The 7511-nt window shown below is 45.7% G+C and overlaps 1 non-coding gene across 1 annotated transcript; it reads right to left on the bottom strand.

The window, feature by feature from the left end:
* Positions 1-2735: 2735 nt before the first annotated feature.
* On the bottom strand, positions 2736-2808 carry Trnas-gcu (transfer RNA serine (anticodon GCU)). Its single transcript has one exon. It is a non-coding gene; the product is annotated as a tRNA-Ser (tRNA).
* Positions 2809-7511: the final 4703 nt, after the last annotated feature.

Below are 7511 nucleotides of genomic sequence, written 5' to 3'. Positions count from 1 at the left end.
GGCATCGACGAAGCCTATATAAACATAATGGAAGAAATCTACAGCGGATCCACAGCCACTATAGTCCTCCATAAAGAAGGCGACAGAATCCCAATAAAGAAGGGCGTACGGCAGGGAGACACGATCTCTCCAATGCTATTCACCGCGTGTTTGCAGGAAGCTTTCAGGGCCCTAAATTGGGAAGAATTAGGGATAAGAACTGAGGGAGAGTATCTCAGTAATCTGCGATTAGCTGATGACATTGCATTGATGAGTAACGAGGGAGACTAATTACAGCTCATGATTACTGAACTGGATAGGCAAAGTAGAAGAGTAGGTCTAAAAATTAATATGCATAAAACTAAAGTAATGTGGAACAATTCTTGGCAGAGAACAGCGCTTTGAGATAGGTGGCGAGACACTGGAAGTTGTAAAGGAGTGCGTTTACTTAGCACAGGTAGTAACCGCGGAGCCGAACCATGAGAGTGAAATAACTAGAAGAATAAGGATGGGATGGGGCTCATTCGGCAAGCATTATCCAATCATGAATGATAGTCTACGACTATCCCTCAAGAGGACGGTATATAACAGCTGCATCTTACCGGTACTTACCTACGGAGCAGAAACCTGGAGACTTACAAAGAGGGTTCAACTTAAATTGAGGACGGCGCAGCGAGCGATGGAACGAAAATTATAGGTGCAACCTTAAGAGACAGGAAGAGAGCAGAGTGGGTCAGGGAACAAACGGGGGTTAAGGATATCATAGTTGAAATCAAGAAGAAGAAATGGATATTGGCCGGACACGTAGCACGTCGGCAGGATAACCGGTGGTCATTAAGGGTAACTGACTGGATTCCAAGAGATGACAAACGCGTGAGGGGGAGACAGAAAATTAGGTGGGTAAATGAGATTAAGAAGTTTGTAGGTATAACGTGGCAGCAGAAAGCACAGGACCGGGTTGATTGGCGGAACATGGGAGAGGCCTTTGCCCTGCAGTGGGCGTAGGCAGGCTGATGATGATGATGATGATGAAGTGTCAGACATGTGTTGCACAGATGTCTCAATGTTGCTCACTGCATCTTTAAGACTCGTTATCTCATCGACCTTTACTGTAAGCGCAGCAAGCGCTCTGCTTATGTCCGCCAACTGCCTGCTCAAAGCAATGGATACATTGCCATCCTGCTGTCGAAGCTCTTCGAGACGCTGTTAAGCGACATGTCTGACACTTAATACTTACCCTCGCTTCAACGCCTTTGGATTTGTACGTGCGCTCGCCAACGCCTGAGCACTTTCCGAGATGATAACGCAGACAGCATTCTGCACATTTCATGCATTCATCATCCGTCAGTTATTCCTCAAAACATGCTAGACACGTTTCGCCAGGGGCGTTGCTCATGGCGCAAGCATGGGCTGCACAATTACAATAGTTGCAAAGCGATAGTGCACAGGAAGTTTCTTTAGAAGGCTAGTAAACGCGATACATAAGGAACACCTGCTTGCTCAGTAAACGCGTTACACAAGGAACACTTGCTCGGGCAGTAGAGCAGCAGCAAAATATAGGAACTGGTACAAGTACGGAAACAAGTTTGCAGAACAGCGAACTAACCTGCAAAAGTGAGCAGAATTTCTTAGATGCTGCGCCTGTGTATCCGCCGCCGCCACCACTGCCCGAGTGTGATCACCGGTGTGCAGTAGGCGTTTATAGCTGATTAGATGGGGTAGCAGCAGGTCACGTGGTGCGTTGACGCTTGAATATGTTTTCTGCAGTGTCGTCGTATTTCCAAGGTCAATCTAAATAGGTCGCGAAAGTCGGAACGAAAAGTGGTCGGAAACCTATTGCGACAAACATCAGCACGCGCGTGACAATTAAAGCGCTACTAGGTGAGGGGGGACAAATAATGAAAGCAAAAAATTAATTAAACGTTTATTTTCATTAGTTTTAATTTTATTTGTCACGAATTAAATTAGTAGATTACTTTAATCAAACTTTAGTCTTGGGTATGTGGTTGAGTGGCCAATTTTTTTCGTTTATTTTCAGAAACAGCGGGCACATGCAGGCAGTCTGGTAACATGGGCCAACGGTTTTGCGCATTTTCAGATGCAAATGGCGTCGCTCGTTTTTGCGCAGTAGGTTTGTGCCTGTCGTCCGTAGGTGATTTCCTCGCATAAGCGTTGTTTTCTAGTCGTGGTACTTGGCAGAAGGTAATATAGCCCACCGCAGCCATCGGGAACCGTTTCAGTGACTGTGTTTTGCCAGCGCACTGCCGGCGTTCTGTCGCCCTTCGGGACGATGAGTCCGCCACGCTACGTGAAGAAACGCTGCGCTGTCTACGGATGCAAGAGCAACACGTGTGCAAGGTTTGTGTGCACGTTGAATTGTTATGCTACTTCTGATTTCTGTGTTATATATTTTGGGGTAATATCCTGTTCAACTGCAATATTTCGCCAATAAAATACACCTTATTTATCAAATATGTCTTTTATTGCGATGAAAATCATAGGGACAGTCTCGACTGATTTTTGCCGTCGCCGTCGTCATGCGCCGTATATGTATATGTCTATAAATATACTGTATATCAAAGTCACAAAGAAAAATATAATAATATCTGGGGTTTAACGTCCCAAAACCACCATATGATTATGAGAGACGCTGTGGTGGAGGGTTCCGGAAATTTCGACCACCTGGGGTTCTTTAACGTGCACCTAAATCTAAGTACACGGGCCTCAAACATTTTCGCCTCCACCGAAAATGCAGCCGCCGCGGCCGGGATTCGATCCCGCGACCTCCGGGTCAGCAGCCGAGCGCCATAACCACTAGACCACCGTGGCGGGGCCACAAAGAAAAATAATTCAGAAAAACTTTCCGACGCGCGGAATCGAGCGGGCGACCTCCCGCTTTCCAGCGCGCGGCGTTAGACGGTAGTATGCTTCCTGAGTTACCACGTAGATGGCGCGATGTCGGCGCATGGCGCGCTTTAAAGATCGTGGCCGCGTTCCTGCGAACGTGGTCGCCTTCGTGCGCTTATCTCGAGGAAAGAAGGGGGCGGCTGGCGGGAGAGCGGGGGGTTGTATGTCTTGTGCTTTCCCCGCGATGTCTGCGCTGAAGTGACAGAGCGTACGAAGGTCACTTCGACGCTGCAGCCGCTGCAGCGGCCGCGTTTGCGAAAGGGGCGCGCTGCTCAAACTGAAATGAGTAACGACTAGGACAGTTAGTTCGCGCTCGGCCTGTGTGTACCTGTTCGTTCGTTTCGTGCGTCCTGCTTTATGTTTGAGCAGTGCGCTTCCAGTGTCGAGCTGTGACGCATGATAGTTCGCGCTCGTACTGTGTGCGTTCTTTTCGTGCGTCCTTTTGGCTCGAGCGAAGCGCTGGCAATTTGGAGCTGCTTTCCGTTCTTCGCGTTACATTCCAATTTATTGCTATCGCATTCATTGCTTCGCCGTTGCGGTGAAACTGTGACTTTTTTCGTCTTCCCGTTATCTTGCAGGCTACCATTATGGAGCCGTCATAGTGATAAGAAAAAGAACGTGCAGCTATAAAAAAAAATTAAGAAGCGGCGCCCTGTCAAAAAATTTCATAATTTCGCGCCCATCGCGTTAAAACGTGACGTCATCTTTTTTTTTTAATTCTGTTTGTTCCCACCTCACATAGATGGCGACTGTTGCAACAACTAGCCACCGGCTTGACACATGGGCTTCTACGGAAGTTACGCTACCAGTTTACATATACCTTGGTATTTCCTTGTCCGGGACGGGACCCTTGCGTCAGTGGATTCCACGGTAGAAACCTGGGAGGGATGGGGTGCCGGCACTTCGACGGCGCGTCGTACTTCTGAGCTTCGATTACCAGTTGGCACTGCAAAAGTGAGCAAAATTTCCTAGATGCTGCGCCTGTGTATCCGCCGCCGCCACCACTGCCCGAGATATGGGGAATAAACTTTTTTTGTCGGAACAGTTGACTCTTCTGAGTACAATTTCCATGTTTTGGACATTTCTTCCTTTTTTTGTTCAGTATCCCTGTAACAAATCCCTGTAACTAAGCTTGTCCTTGACGGATTCTATAAATGTTTCCGGCAGTCGATTCGTGAAGCAATGAACTCCTTTAATAAATCTATTCAATGAGAACTTGGAAAATTGTGGCGGGGCCACCTTAAGAAACAAATGTATTTTACCTCAGCCTTGCAATAGTATTTTCGCGAAACAAAAATTGGATACTGCGGACTTTGCGAACAGACGCAAAGCTATGGCGTGCAGAATAACTCATATGAAACATTGTTTATGCGGCGTGCTGATACAAAACATCTTTTTCTACAGTATACAGTGGAGGTGACATTGTCTGATGACTAGCTGTGTTTTTTTTTTCGGTTCACGTTCTTTTTTTTGAGCCATGATAAAAAACGCAGAAAAGCAACATCTTTAACGTTTTGCGAACAGTGATTTCTCTCATGAAAATGCATTTAAATTATTGGTTTCTACGTGTGTATAATAAATATATGATCAAAATCACTGAGATCAAGCCGAAATGATTTGTAAAAGTCTTGATGAAGTTCGCTAAAAACGTTTTCACTCATCATGCAGTGGTTTCACTAAAAATATGACCTGTTCACCATTGTATGGTACATATATATATATATATATATATATATATATATATATATATATATATATATATATATATATATATATATATATATACACCAGAGGTACCAGAGGACACACCGAAATTATCCGACTTCTCGAATTAGCGGGGGTCTAATTAGCGATCTTTCACTGTAGTTTGGCAACGATATCTATATATATATATATATAATATATATCGTTGCCAAACTACAGTGAAAGATCGCTAATTAGACCCCCGCTAATTCGGGAAGTCGGATAATTTGGGTGTGTCCTCTGGTACCGGCAAGCATGTGTATTGTATGATGGCATAAATTGGGTCAAAATTGGCCGCAACCTGGTTAACTGGAACGATCCTCGCGCCAAGCACGAAGCGCCGCAAATGTGCGACGCAAAGGAGCGCGTTCGCGAAATAGCCTGCAGAAAGGCAGGCTACCAAGAAGGCGCGCTTGGCTTTTAAAGAATGGACATATTTCCAACGTAAGGAGGAAACTGGGTGCACATCTCCGCCGGTAACATCCTTCTGCTCAGATTCCACAATCATGCCACAATCGCGTTTCTGGTGACCAAAGTTTCAGCGGCTGCGGCAAACTTGTTTCGTTTTAGATTATACTCGGCGCACGCGAACTGCGTGGGCGCTATAATGGCGTCAATAGCGACTGGGGTCAAAGCTGCCACCAGCAGTTTTCCATGTGTGCCTTCAGAACTTCCTGATCCACGATTGTGCGTTACCGAGTCAGGTTTATTTAGCAGCAGAGGTGGTACTCAGCAGTTTCGTTTCGACTCTGGACAGAGGCCGCGCGCGTTCTTTCAGAACTGCGTACAGGACGCTATGATGGTGTCGTCAGCGACCACGGTTTTGTCCACAGCGGATGCGGCACTCAATAGCTTCGTCTTGACTTTGGGCAATGCGCGTGCAATGTGACAAAACTCAAGCATGGTGGAATCTGTTCAAATTAATAAAATAATAATAAATGTTGGGGTTTAACGTCCCAAAACCACGATATTGTCACGCCCACTTCTTGTTTTATTTTCATGTATTCGGGTTTGACCAGCAAGGACGGTTATCAACGCTCGACGCTGTCCGTGACGCAGTGTTCGAGAAGCTTCGCGATTGTAGTAGATCGTTTTGTTATAAGATTGCGCGCCGCACGCGAATATTCCAGCTTTGTCGAGAGATAACGCCGCCACCAGCGATATCGCTGAAAGTTCGATAGCGCCTGTATAAAAGCCGACGCGCTGGACTGCTTGTTAGTTGATCGACGGTCGACGCTCTGTTCGCCGCTATCAGTGCATACCGTGTGTACTGCTGTGAATTAACTTTTCGTTTCTCGGCCACAAGTTCGGCTAAATAAAGAGTTTCATCTTGGACACCTCGCCGGCGGTCTTCGTCGACGTCACGACCACGGGACAATATGATTATGAGGGATGCCGTAGTGGAGGGCTCCGAAAATTTCGACCACCTGGGGTTCTTTAACGTGCACTCTAAGTACACGGGCCTCGGGCATTTTCGCCTCCACCGAAAATGCGGTCGCCGCGGCCGGGATTCCATCCCGCGAACTTTGGAAGCCGTTGAAGATGAAGAGCTTCAGCCCCGGTCCGCATGCTGGCATAAAACGCCCTTGGCAAATTTTGATGGACGAACGTCAGTTGCCGGCCATTTTTCCGGCGAAAAAATTATCGTCACGTGCGTGTTTGTGGCGGTACTGAGCACAATGGAAGAAGCGTTCTGAGCACATTAAGACATATGGAGTCATGAGCCGCGGTCGCATTGTGAACGACGAAAATTGCAGCTTTTATGCTACTATTGTGCAAAATAAGTACTGGATTCACGTATTTATCAAGAAAATGAAAATGCATTGATGTAATAGACACAATTCTTTATTGTTTTCTTGATACTTTCTATGATTCGGCATTCGAATAATTCGGACATTTTTCCGGTCCCGTAAACTACGAATTGACGTGCTTTTACTGTATTTCAATGTTTCAAAAAAGTCTATTTGTGACAATCGAGAGCATTTTTAAGGGAGTGGCTTCTCTTCGTTTACCCGTCCCTGCAGAGCACGTCGATGGAGTTTAGGCAACTTGTTTGACATGTTTCTTTTTTACTTTATATGTTGCCTTGCATTAAATAATAGTTAGAAATACATCATTATTGCGACTACTTGGCCCGCATATTTGCAGGAAGGTCTTACGCCGGGATTGATCGTAAAAAATGTTTTGGCAGTATCTTTATTTTTGCGTATTTGTTTATCTATTTACTTAGACATACTGCAGGTAAGTTTATTACTCACCTGCAGGAAGAATAATGGAAGAAATCTACAGCGGCTCCACGGCCACTATAGTCCTCCATAAAGAAAGCGAAAGAATCCCAATAAAGAAGGGCGTACGGCAGGGAGACACGATCTCTCCAATGTTATTCACCGCGTGTTTACAGGAGGTTTTCAGGGCCCTAGATTGGGAAGAGTTAGGGATAAGAGTTAATGGAGAGTATCTCAGTAACCTGCGATTCGCTGATGACATTGCATTGATGAGTAACGCGGGAGACGAATTACAGCTCATGATTACTGAACTGGATACGGAAAGTAGAAGAGTAGGTCTGAAAATTAATATGCATAAAACTAAAGTAATGTGGAACAATCTTGGCAGAGAACAGCGCTTTGCGATAGGTGGAGAGACACTGGAAGTTGTAAAGGAGTACGTCTACTTAGGACAGGTAGTAACCGCAGAGCCGAACCATGAGAGTGAAATAACTAGAAGAATAAGGATGGGATGGGGCTCATTCGGCAAGCATTCTCAAATCATGAATGGTAATCTACCACTATCCCTCAAGAGAAAGGTATATAACAGCTGCATCTTGCCGGTACTTACCTACGGAGCAGAAACCTGGAGACTTACAAAGAGGGTTCAACTTAAAT

The sequence above is a fragment of the Rhipicephalus sanguineus genome, chromosome 1 (assembly GCF_013339695.2).
Source record: "Rhipicephalus sanguineus isolate Rsan-2018 chromosome 1, BIME_Rsan_1.4, whole genome shotgun sequence".
Taxonomy (NCBI): Eukaryota; Metazoa; Arthropoda; class Arachnida; order Ixodida; family Ixodidae; genus Rhipicephalus; species Rhipicephalus sanguineus.
This window is presented reverse-complemented; position numbering and strand designations above follow the sequence as displayed.